This window comes from Vulpes lagopus, chromosome 16 (genome assembly GCF_018345385.1).
Source record: "Vulpes lagopus strain Blue_001 chromosome 16, ASM1834538v1, whole genome shotgun sequence".
Taxonomy (NCBI): Eukaryota; Metazoa; Chordata; class Mammalia; order Carnivora; family Canidae; genus Vulpes; species Vulpes lagopus.
In genome coordinates, this window is record NC_054839.1 from 44,967,497 (window position 1) to 44,981,215 (window position 13,719).

Sequence of the window (13,719 nt, forward strand, 5' to 3'; positions counted from 1 at the left end):
AAGAAGCAGGCTCCCTGCAGGGAGCCTGACTTGGGACTGGATCCCAGGACCCTGGGATCACGCCCTGAGCCAAAGGCAGACACTCAACCACTGAGCCACCCAGGTGTCCCGAAAGAACAGTTCTTAAAAGAACATTACTAGAGTATTTGAGCTCAGTTCTGAAACTATTAATTCCTGAAAGATGATAGAATCAGGATCCAAAAGAGATTCCAAAAAGTGGAATAATGGACCTACAAGATGAAATTGAATTAGAAAAAAATGTAGAATACTTTGTTTTATTCTAAACAGCAACTAAACTTATATGGATGTCAGAGGCATAGCTTAGCAAGAGTATACTTTTTTTTTTTTTAAAAAGTCCCAGTAGGATTAATTGACAGGGAGCTTGATATAAATCAACACTGAGTAGTGGGTGCCAAAAGAGCTAATGCAGTTCTTGGCTGCATTAATAGAATATTTTGTCCAGATCAAGAGAAATAATAATTCCATTCTATCACCTCTATATCAAACCACATACAGGCCACACACTTCAAGAAGAGTGGTAAACTGGAATATATTCAAAGGGAGTCATCAAAAAGATGAGAAGAATCAAAGCCATGTTATACAAAGATTAGCTGAAGGAAGCAAAAGATGTTTGTCAAAAGAGAAAATTCTGCAAATATCTCAGATGGCTTCAAAATTTGCAAGGCTGCTTGACAGGATGAGCACTGGGTGTTATGCTATGTGTTGGCAAATTGAACTCCAATAAAAAAATATACAAAAAAATTTGTAAGGCTGTAATATCTAAGATACTAGATTTTTTCCTCTGGCCCTAGAAGATTGACTTTGACGTAATAAATGCAAAGTTAATAATGCTCAATATGCTATTCGATTTTCCCAAAGTGAGATGTATAATATCATGGAAGTACACAAGTTCTCAATCTCTAGTGTTGTTCAAAACTGACAAATCTATAATTTATGTTTAGTTGGCAGCTAAGCTTTAGATGGATTGTTGCCGAAGACCTTTATGCTTCCTTCCAGACATAAATGCCATGATACCCAAGTAGCATATAAAAAGAGAAGAGTCAAGGTGGCCAAGAAGAATGAAATAGGAGAAAATATTTGCAAACCACATACCTGATAAATGGTTAGTATCCAAAATATATAAGGGACTTATATAACTCAATAGCAAATAAACAAATAATACAATTTAAAAATTGGCAAAGGATCTGAATAGATATTTTTCCAAAGAAGATATTCCAATGGTCAAGAGGTACATAGAAAGATGCACAATATCACTAACCATGTGGGAAAAGCAAATAAAAACCACAATGAGATATTGCTTCATACCAATTAGAATAGCATCATCAAAAAGAAGAGATAACACATATTGGTGAGGATATGAAAAAAAGGGAACTCTACACTGTTGGTAGGAAAGCAAATGGGTATAACTATGGAAAACAGTATGAAGTCCTTCAAAAAACTAAAAATAGAACTACCATATGAGCCAACAAATTCAACTCCTAGGGATATATTTAAAGGTAACAGAAACACTAACTCAAAAAGATATCTACACCTTCACGTTCAGAGCAACATTATTTTGTAATAGTCAAGACATGAAAGCAACCTAGGTGTCCATGAATAGATGAATGAATAAAGAAGTTATGGTATATATGGAATATTATTCAATCATTAAAAATGAGAAAATCCTGGCAACAACATAAATGGAATCTGAAGGCATTATGCTAAGTGAAATAAGTCAGACAGAAAAAGACAAATACTGTATGATCTCACTTATACATGGAATCTAAAAGGAGAAAAAAATGCATAGAAAAAGAGATCAGACTTGTGGTTGCCAGAGACAGGTGGTGAGGAAGGGAAAGTCAGAGAAAGATGGTCAAAAGGTACAAACTTTCAGTTAGATAAATACATACAGGAGATATAATGTACAGTGTGATGACTGTGTGTATATGTGTGTATACATATACACACATACACAACGAAATATATATATATAAATATGTCACATGTACTTTTGTGTGTATCTATACATATATACATATAAATACAAAGAGTATTATGGGCCATATAAAACAAGGAAATCCTGCCAATCCAACAACATGGATAGACCCTGAGAGCATTATGATAAATGAAATAAATCAGAGAAAGACAAATACTGTGTGCTATTACTTATGTGTGAAATCTTTAAAAATCAAACTCCTAGAAACAGAGAACAGATAGGTGATTGCCAGGGGTGGGGTGCAGCATGGGGGAAATGGGTGAAGATGGTCAAAGGGTATAAACTTTCAGTTATGAGATGAAAAAGTTCTGGGCATGCAATGTATAGCATGGGGACTATAGTTAATAATACCGTGTTGTATATTTGAAAGCTGCCAAAGAGTAGATTTTGAAAGTTCTTACTACATGCACACACACACACACACACACACACACACAACTGAGGAGGATGGATGTATTAACTAATTTTACAGTGATAATCATTTTGCAACATATACATGTATAAAATCACTGCATTGCACACCTTAAATTTACACAATGTTATAGGTCAATTATATCTCAATTAAGCTGGAAGGAAAAAAAGGATAATAATAATCCCATCACAAGATTTAAAAAAATAATAAGTTGGTCAGGATGACAAGGAAATAAACTGAAATCTATTGTATACTTAACAATACCAGCACTGTGAAGGGAGCTCCAGTTAATGTGTTAATGGAATTTTCATAATATAATGTAAAAATTTTTATTTTCATTTCAGAGGAAAAAACTGTAGTTCAGGAAGTCAAGTAATTCACTCAATTGTCACAGATATGTAAATAGAATAGTTTCCTATGATTGTATAGTTCTTTCCTCTAAAAGGGAAAACTTCTGGTTTGACTACTGTCCACACTTTTTAGTTGCTTTTATCGAGTCAAGCTCCTTTCTAAAGGGAGCTTATTGGTGCTGGTATTTATGCAGCCACCCCAGAGAGACAATGCACTTCCACTGGAGACTGTGAGGGTCACCTGCTTTAGAGGTACAGTCTGCCTCACATCATTCAGGACCCTCCATATTTTTATTCCCATCATGCCTGTTAAAATAAAGGAACAATGATATTACAAGAGTATCTGAATATGGCGATCCTTTAAAATTTTATTACATCTAAGTTTTGTGTAAAATATAAAAAAATTCTATATAATATATTTGATACTAATATCAGAGGAAATTTCATTCCAAGGAATTCCAATGAAAAATCTGATTGAAAATCTTCCTCCCTGGCTGGTTGGCTCATTGGTGAGCATCTGACTTTGGCTCAGGTCATGATCCCAGGGTCCTGGATCAAGTTCCACATCAGGCTCCACACATGGAGCCTGTTCTCCCTCTGCCTATGTCTCTGCCTCTGTCTCTGTGTCTCTCATGAATAAATAAAATCTTAAAAAAAAAAAAATCTTCCTCCCTTCTTTAATAATTCTGTTGATTTCTTTAATAAGCTACTATAGTCAGTTACTTTAAATTATTAAATCTTACTGTATTTTCAGTCTATCTATCCTATGTTCAAAACCCCCCAGTGGCTTCTTGCCTCACTTGAAATAAGAGAAAATGTCTTGAAATGGCCAGCATGGCATTATACCATCATCCTCCTGACCTCTACGACCTCATATTCATCTGCTCTTCCCCTTTCTGCCCAGCTACGGCCAGACTGGCCTGTGCACTGGTGTCAAACAGCTCCTACCTCTTAGCACTTTCTGTTCTATTGCCAGGATGCTCGTCCTCAGAGAGCTGAATGGTGAGCTTCCTCACCTTCTTCAGGTCTTGAATCAAAGCCACCTTCTCAATAAAGGCTTCTTTGACATCCTATTTAAAATTACAGCACCTTTACCTGAAGCTCCCTATCACCCTTAACTTGCTTTATATTTTCCCCCAGAGATTACCATAATTTATATTCTGCAAGCTTTATTTGTTTTGGTTATCATATGTTTCCTCCCCACTAGCATACTAATTCCATGAGGACAAGGAACACTTTTATTTCCTGCTACATCTAGAGCTACATAAATGCTTGCCAAATGAAATGAATAAATTAACCAGGTGGATTTTTTAAAATATTTTATTTTTTCATGAGAGACACAGAGAGAGAGAGAGAGGCAGAGACCTAGGCAGAGGGAGAAGCAGGATCCTTGCAGGGAGCCCGATATGGGACTCAATCCTGGGACTCCAGAATCACGCCCTGAGCTGAAGGCAGACGCTTAACCACTGAGCCGCTCAGGCATGTTGGTAGCAGTGTTTTTTATGCAGTAACTATTTTTAAATTTCTCCACTACATAAAAATTGTATAACACATTTTATGTATTTACTGTTTCTACAAACATCTCTACTAGCAGCATGTAAAGACCCCCCCTAAAAAGTGTCTTAAAAACAGTAAAACATCTCTTAAAATTTAGTAATTTCTCTGAAATTTAAGATAAAAATATAACAGGTATTTTCTACATGCATAAAAAACATGATGACAGAGAAATATGGTAGCTTTCTTTTTGTTAAAAAACATTGCTAAGAGGCAGATTAAATAATGCATTTACACCTTAGTATTGTAGTCTCTCCAAAGAATGAAAAAAAAATGTCTTCCTGCTCACTGATGTGTCCTCGGAAATATCTCCATCAACATAATCACCTGTATTTATAAATTCCTCTACAGAGAATCCTGTGTAGAGCCCTATGCCAGGTACTAGGGATATAAGTGAAGCAAGCACCCAAAGAAAGTCCTGCCCTGGAAGAGCTTCTGATTATAATTGACAGAAAATGAGAGGAGAAATTGGTATTGACCAGCTGCCACCTTAGAATCAGCAGAAATACTGCCAACACTCTTAGAGATGAATGATACCAAGAGATCTGAGAGGTTTTGGTTGAACAATCTCCTTGAATAATTGAGAAGAGATTACAACTGGATGAAACACACTGCATCAGTTATAACTTGTTCTCCATTGTTAGCTATTTCCTCTCATGCCTCTGAAGGATTAATAAGGTTATCAAGACAGACTATCACAACTGGTAGGTGTTTTAACTCTTATTGTGAACTGCCTGGCAACAAGGGTGAAACTTTAATAGTATCTAAATTGTTTAGTGCTAGAATGTGTCACTGATTTATATCTGAATACCCTATTTGATTCTTTTATTTCTCGTGACTAAAGAACTCGACAATATTTTTGATTGGTGTCACTGCAGTGATAATATTTGATGCTGCAGTACTCTGAAGGTCGATTTTACATAATTTTCAGCTCTCGACTTTTAAATCTCTCACTTAGTCATACTTTTAGATCTCCATCTAAAATTCTCACCTTCTCAAGTTCATTTCCTAGTCAATCTAGTTATAGAAAGCAAATGCTTAAAACACCATTCAATAATGCCAAGGCAGACATATTGGATTTAAGTTACATCCGCTTCTACACAGAAATATCAGAAGCGCAATTTAGAAGCAACACACATTCCTTTGTTCATGAATTTAGGTATGCATTTTTTCTTGAATTTGCAAATACTTAGTTGGATCATGCCAACAAACTAAAGTTCTACTACTTTAGGCTGCTGCTTAAAATGTGAACGATCTCAGAAAGATACCATGAATATTTTACCCCTTTATGGCTTGGAATGAGAATCAAAGGTTGACTTTTGTTTAAAGTTTTCTAGACATCCTGTATCTAGCAAACTACAGTTCCAGGAATTTAAAGATACAACTAAGGCTATGGAGAGAGAAAAGCCAGCCATTGCTGCTTATCGCCACCTGTCAGGAAATGTTACACTGCCAGCAGATATGCACCCTCCCCCCATTAGCAACGCTTGTAGAGATAAATGCAACATGAACTGTAAAGGTAATAGATGCTGCATTTTGATAAGATTTTAATGGACACAGACATTTCAACGAAGCTATAACAGGTGACAGCTTAAATTCAGTGGCTGAGAAAGACTTTAATTAAGATTTATAAGGCCAGCTATTGGAAGCAAATATAAAATGATGGTTAGACATGGTAAAAAAAAAAAAAAAAAACTAAATGACTGATGGTCCCAGTGGTTTGTAACTAACCCTCACTCTAACGTAGGTGATTTAATAAAGATCCCAAATCTGTAGAGTTTTGTTGCTCTGTACCACAGGAGATAGAGAGGAACAACCTCAGAACTGCTCAGCCTGAACCAGAGAGTTAACAAGAGCCAGACTCTTAGGCTCATGATAATAATGATATTACATTGTCCCACTGGCTACGAACAATTAGGAACCATTATTCCCATCAGGAGCAAAGCCCAATAGAGTTTCAGTCTCATTCCCTGCAGTGTCAAACAAGCCTCGGACCCTGTTCCTCAACCTCTCTTATCCAAAAGCAGGCTCCTACACACCTGTGCAATCACCAACAAAGATAACACTCCTGTGGATCCAGGTTGTAATCAATGCTGTTAACCTTTGAGAAATACCCAAAGGAAAGGACCACACCCTGGCTCAGAGAGCAATTACACTACACTGGCAACAACATTAACCATACAGGGGGTCCACACGCTTCTATAGCTGTAAGGTCATCAGGGAAAACATAATATGTAAACTTTTGATAGAATCATGTTGAACAGGCAGCCTTTATCTTACCTGGAAAGAAACTAATAGCAAGGGGACAAAGTAATTATAAGAACCAAGTAATAGAAAAATACTGATAGAAAATCTGTGGACTAGTTCCTACTGCTATCAAGCTAGTCAAGAAGTTTTCTTTGTGTTATCTTAGCATCATACAATCTCGTAATAGAAAGACACTAATAATTATCCAGTTCAAAGACATTTTGAATCTCAATAATTCTATAAATTGGAATCAAGTAAAATAACTTAAACCCATTTGTCACATTATAACTTTCTTCTGCCAAGGTATGGTTTCTTTTTCAAGTAAAGTGAGGGCTGTGGAAAAGATAGTACAACCACAGGAAATAGAATAAGACAAAAAAATGTTAAATTATTATTTTTTATTTCACTTCAAAGAGTTAAGAGAGTTAGATGTCTGAAATACAGAGCTTAACTTGGGCAGACGTTAGAATTAATAAAAGCCTACTCAATATATTGTCATGTATAAAATTAAGATAAAAAGATACATATTTTTTGCTATAAAAATAATCTGATAATGAAGGCCAAATATTTGGCAAATGTTGATTCATTTTTTTACTCAACAAATGCAAATTCAACACATTTCCTACTTTGCAATGCCATATAAATTTTTCTCATAGAAGAACATTGTATTGCACTTATTTATTTCTAGACCAATTCCTCTATTAGTCTATAAGCTTGCCAAAAGCAGAGATTGTTCTTCAGCTATTTTTATATACCAGGACCTAAAGAAGTATCTGTAACATAGCAGGCATATAATAAATGTTTTTTGAATGAAGCAGAGATATATGAAAGAATGAATGGAAGTCAAGAGTTAGGCTTTCATCCAAACTGAATTACTCTTTAAAGGCATCACCTCCTGATACCTTCACATTGGAGGTTAGGATTTCAATATCAGCTTGTGGGAAAGATGAATATTCAATCATGACAGTTGGTAAAACAAATGTAAAAGAGAAATTATGGTTCTATAGAAAGAAAAATATTTTAATAGAGATATGAAAGAAATGTAATGAGAGGGGGATCCCTGGGTGGCGCAGCAGTTTAGCGCCTGCCTTTGGCCTGGAGACCTGGGATCGAATCCCAAGTCGGGCTCCCGGTGCATGGAGCCTGCTTCTCCCTCTGCCTATGTCTCTGCCTCTCTCTCTCTCTCTCTCTCTGTGTGTGTGTGTGTCTCTCTCTCTCTCTCTCTCTGTGTGTGTGTGTCTCTCTCTCTGTGTGTGTGTGTGTGTGTATGTGTGAATATATAAATAAATAAAAATTTTAAAAAAGAAATGTAATGAGATCATCAAGATCAGCCCACAAGCCCAGAAAAAGGAACATGGAAGATTTTATATATTCTTTTTCATTCATTTAACATGTATTTATCAGGTATCAATATACATCAGCATTGTTTAAGATGCTAGAAATGCCATGCTGAACAAGAAACACCAGTTCCTGCTCTTGCATAGGAGTTGAGATAATATTATAAAAAGCTATGTATATGTACTTGCAGCCTCTCTCTCTCTCCTTCTCCCTCCCTTCTTCCCTCTCTATCTCTCTCTCAATTCCCTCCTTTGGAGGTGGGAGGAAGATGTAAGGAAGAGACTTAAATTCAAAATTTTTGTGCCAAAGTCAAAACATGAGAACATTTTTTTAAATTAATTCTTAATATTTTAATTCCAGTGTAGTTAACATAAAGTGCTATACTAGTTTCAGGGGTACAATGCAGTGATCCAAAAGTTCCATACATTACTCAATGCTCAGCAAGACAAGGATACTCTAAATCCCCATCACCTATTTCACCCAACCCCCCATTCACATCCCCTCTGATAACCATCTGTTTGTTCTCTATAGTTAATAGTCTGTTTTTTGGTTTGCCTCTTTTTCCTTCGTTTTTTAAATTCCATAAATGAGTAAAATCATATGGTATTTGTCTTTCTCTAATTTATTTTACTTATCATTATAGTCCTTAAATCCATCCACGTTGTTGCAAATGACAAGATTTCATTCTTTTTTTGGCTGGATAATATTTCATTGTATTTATATAACATAATCTTCTTCTTTTTTTAAAGATTTTATTTATTTATTCATGAGACACACACACACACACAGAGAGAAAGAGAGCGAGAGAGAGAGAGGCACAGGCAGAGGGAGGAGCAGGCTCCACGTAGGGAGCCCAACCTGGGACTCGATCCGGGGTCTCCAAGATCACACCCTGAACTGAAGGTAGCACTAAACCGATGAGCCACCGGGGCTGCCCTAACATATCTTCTTTAAACATTCATCTGTCAACAGACCCTTGGGTTGCTTCCATCATTTGGCTATTGTAAATAATGCTGCAATAAGCATAAAGGTACATTGATACAAATTGGTGTTTTTATATTCTTTTGGTAAATACTCAAAGAATATAAAAACACCAATTACTGGATTGTAGAGTAGTTCTGTTTTTAAAACACCAATTACTGGATTGTAGAGTAGTTCTGTTTTTAACTTTTGAGGAATCTCCATACTCACCAACACTTGTTTCTTGAGGTTGTTTTTTTCTTTTTTAATTTTAGCCATTCTGACAGTTGTGAGGTGATATCTCATTGTGGTTTTGATTTGCATTTAAGACTTGGAGAGAATCTTAAGGACACTCACTTTTGCTCCATATTTAATCCAATATTTTCAATCGGTTTAGCAGGAATAAAGATATTTTTATCTCCATTTGATTATCTCTTATACCTTATGTCTCGATTGGTTCTAAATACTAGACTTTAAATTCCATAGGAATTGTGAAAATAGAGAAAAGTGAATATATGTAAATTATTTTCTCAATGTAATCTTACTGATCAACTGAACTGAAGAAAGAAAAGGATGCTGCCTTAACTTTTGGCTCCAGCAACTTAGTGGATAATAATGTCATGGTAAGATGGGAACAACTGGGTAGTAGCCTAAGAGAATGATGGTTCCATTGGCTAAGATAAGAAATAAAGAGGAATAGTAGACTTGTGGAAAAGAAACAATTTTACTTTCAGACATGTGAAGGATGAGGTAAATTGGTATTTCCACGTGGAGTGTTCCAGTATATAATCAGGAACAATAGGTGCTCTAGAGCCCATAATACCTAACTTGGAGATTTTCTACTTACAGGCTATATTTGAAGCCATCAGGGCAGATAAGATTGCCAGGGAATATGTATGATGTGAGAAATGGAAGTCAGACTTAGGAGATGTCAGCCCTAAGGAATGGAAAGAAGGAAATCAGCAAATGAAATTGAAGAGGTTTATTCAGAGAAAATGGAGTCACTGAAGAAATGTCATGGAAGTTAAGAGAGGAGAAATTTTTAAGAACAAAGGCTTGGTTGGCACCACTGAATACTGAGATGGGCCACAATACGAGAACCCAAAGCATCCATTTGACTTTTCAACCAAAGGGCCAGTGGTGACTTAAATAAAGGGAGGTAAGAGTTGAAGAGAGGGAGAATGATGTTAAAGGAAGTCTGGCTTCAAATAGGAGAAAATAAGAACCATACGGGAGTATTTAATACGAAAATTTTTAAGAATACCACTGAAATGTCAAATGTTTTTTAAAGCACACGCTTTATATATAATTGTGCTAGTAAAAATTTGGTCATTTTAAATTCCTTAATCAATAGTATTTTTCAGGTTATTTCATAATTAAATTCATTCTGGAAAATTCTATTTTACATAAGAGGGTCTTCTTTTTTATTCTTCTTTTCCCTTCTCTGTCAATTTATCATAACACAAGATGCTTTTGAAAAACAAATCTATCTATTCACAGAAAAGTTGAGGCAGAGTTAATAATGGCAATCAAAAAATTCATATAATTGCAAAATATCAATTGTAGAAAGATATATGGCTGTAATTAAAATTAATGAACATTTTAGTCCCTAATAGCTGCAATTAAAGTAGTTGAAATTTTTTTAAATGTAAATGCCTCCTTTAAAGAGAAGTTAATATTACAATGAAACAGGCTTAAATTCTTTCCCCAGTCTCTGTGCTTTAATTGCCATCACAAGATAAGACAATTTTCTAACATAAGCAACTGGCTCAATACTGACAATTAATTTAAATTACCTTTTCATTTACACAAGTGCTTCATTTTGTTCTAATTAAAACCCTTGCTTATTTTACAAACCCACTGTTTGTCCATTTTATCTAAGTATATACATTTATACCTTCATCCTATGGAGCTTTTAGGTACGATGTAGTTTTTGTCAGATATTACTTACTGTTCAGTTTCAAGGCGAAATTAGAGTGAAAGTTAGCAATAATAACAATGAATTAACGAACCATGAAATTGGTGCATTGAAATAAATTGCTCTAATTTGGCTTAAGATTTGAACACTGCCAAATGAATCCTCTTAACACAAACTATAAAATTATAAAAAGCTTCATTTCTGACACTGCTAAAAAACATAAGGATTCATTCTTTGGAAATGAGGTGACATAATAAAATAGAATACAAACTGTAGACGCGGAAATGAAGTTTGGTATTTGGGGAAATCTCGGGGAAAGCCCAGACCCTCTAAAGCAGGTCAGGCCCTTCTGCAATCAGTGAGGGCAGTGATCCCTTAACAGGGTGTTCTTACATTTCCAACTAAACCCTCAAAGACACTCGTTATTCTCACACACACATACAAAAATGCTTCCTGTTTCTTGCTGACCATTGTAGAAGTGAAGTTTGATTTAAACTGTCACCAAAATGAAATGCCCTTTCCCTCTTTTGAGTTTGCTTTGAAGGACATTAATGTGGACTTGGGAAAAGTCTGTGGCTGCTAGACCCACATTTGTCCCATAGATAAATAACTAATTTCATTTCTTCAGGATTAATATGTCTATACTGTTCCAGAATGTGTCATTACTGTAAGAAGTAACTCTGCATTTTGCAAGAGAATAAAAATGTCTTGTGTAGATATAGGACATTTTTTTCCTTTAAAAACACATAAAATGTGATGCTAAAACCATCTGTCCCTGCTGCCTTTACCGATTTTAAATCAGCTCAAACCCATTCAGTCTTCTCAGATGTTAAATTACCAGCTACCGTTCTATGTCTCCATCCTTAAAGCTAGGGTCATATAATTGATTCCATTTTCAAGCCTGGATTGATATTTAAACTAGTTCAGTCAGGTGGCGAATATACTTTCCTGTTCAAAAATGATATAATGTGAATTTATCCTAGGCCCTAAGATAAGCTGAACTGATTTCACATAACTCTGCAGAGCATTCCATAGAGCACTATTAGTAAAAAGAGGCTGTGGGGACATCATATGGGTTTGCCAATTACATGGCGCACACCTTGAAACAATTCAGTTGCTTCCCAAATATGGCTATGTCTCACACTTACCTAGATAGCTATTTTAAAATAGTTCTTAATATAGTGTGGCTATTTAAAATAGTCCTAGTCTATACCTACTGGTTAAGAATCTCAGAATTCTGTCTTTTAAAAAAGATTCACTGAAGATCCCAATGCCACTACCTCAGCAATAGTCTCTTGCTTCTCTAAGCTAATGGGAGAGGATTCTTGAAAACTTTCAAGGAGGAAAAACATCCATATAATCTGAGATCTTGAGGATATCTGAAAAAACTTTTAAACTAAATACAAAACTAACATTGAACAGAAGAGAAAACTCAGACCAAAAGAAGCTGAATGACTTTTAAATGGCAATAAACTGAACTAATGGACAGATGGATCATTAGAATCCAAGTCTGGTAGATGAACTGAACTGTCAATAATAAATAAGTTAGTTGAAATAATGGCAATACCTGTTCGCCCTCTGATTTTTTTGGTTATCTTTCAGTTAATGGAGTTCGGTTGTCAAGATAATTTTGAACCGTGCAAGAAATCATTTGATAAGTATTATTCAAGTTAAGGGGCACCTGGCTGGCTCAGTTGGAAAAGTACGTGACTCTTGATCTCAGAGCTATGAGTTCAAGCCCCACACTGGGTGTAGAGATTATTAAATAAATAAATGAACTGTTTCTTTAAAAAAGAACTATTCAAGTTAAAACCAAAAAAAGAAAAATAATTAAGATCTTATTTATTAATTTGAGAGAGAGAGAACACAAGCAAGGATAGGAGCAGAGGGAGAGGAACAAGTAGACTCTATGCTGAGTGTGGAGCCCAATGAGGGACTTGATCCCATGAACCTGAGATCATGAACTGACCCAAAATCAAGAGTCAGATGCTCAACCAACTGAGCCACCCAAGTGCCTCAAAACTCAACATTTTTAAAGGATAAAATGATATTGACCAATTACTATTTTTTTCTACAGCAATTAAAACTGGGTGCTTTGAGGGGGCACCTGGGTGGCTCAGCGTTTGAGCAGCTGCCTTTGGCTCAGGTCATGATCCCAGAGTCCTGGGATTAAGTCCCATATCAGGCTTCCCAGAGGGAGCCTACTTCTCCCTCTGCCTATATCTCTGCCTCTCTCTTTATGTCTCTCATGAATAAATAAATAAAATCTTAAAAAAAAAATAAAATAAAAATAAAACTGGGTGCTTTTGAAAAAATTTTTGAAGAACGTCCATAGGTTTTCTATGGTAGCCATATCAATTTAAATATTTGCCAATAGTGCATAAGGGTTCCCTTTTCTCCACATCTTTGTTACTTTTTTTTTTTTAAACAAGTGCTGTGGCCCATGTTTATTTTTTTTTTTAAGATTTTACTTATTTATTCATGAGAGATACAGTGAAAGAGAGGCAGACACACAGGCAGAGGGAGAAGCAGGCTCCATGCGGGACTCGATTCCAGGACTCCAGGATCACGCCCTGGACCGAAGGCAGGCACTAAACCACTGAGCCACGCAGGGATCCCATCTCTTTCCTTTTTGATGATACTCATTCTAACAGTGTCATTGTAGTTCTGATTTGCATTTTCCTGATGATTAGTGATAATGAACATCACTTCATGTATCTGTTGGCCATTTGTAAGTCTTTGGAAAAACAGCTATTCAGTTCCTTGGCCCATTTTTAAATAAGATTTGAGTTTTTTGTTTGTTTTTACTAAGTTGCATGAGTTATTATTATATATTATTATTATTTTGTACATTAACCCCTTATCAGATATACAATTTGCAAGTATTTTTCCCATTCTATAAATTACCTTTTCATTTTGTTGATGGTTTCCTTTGCTGTGCAGA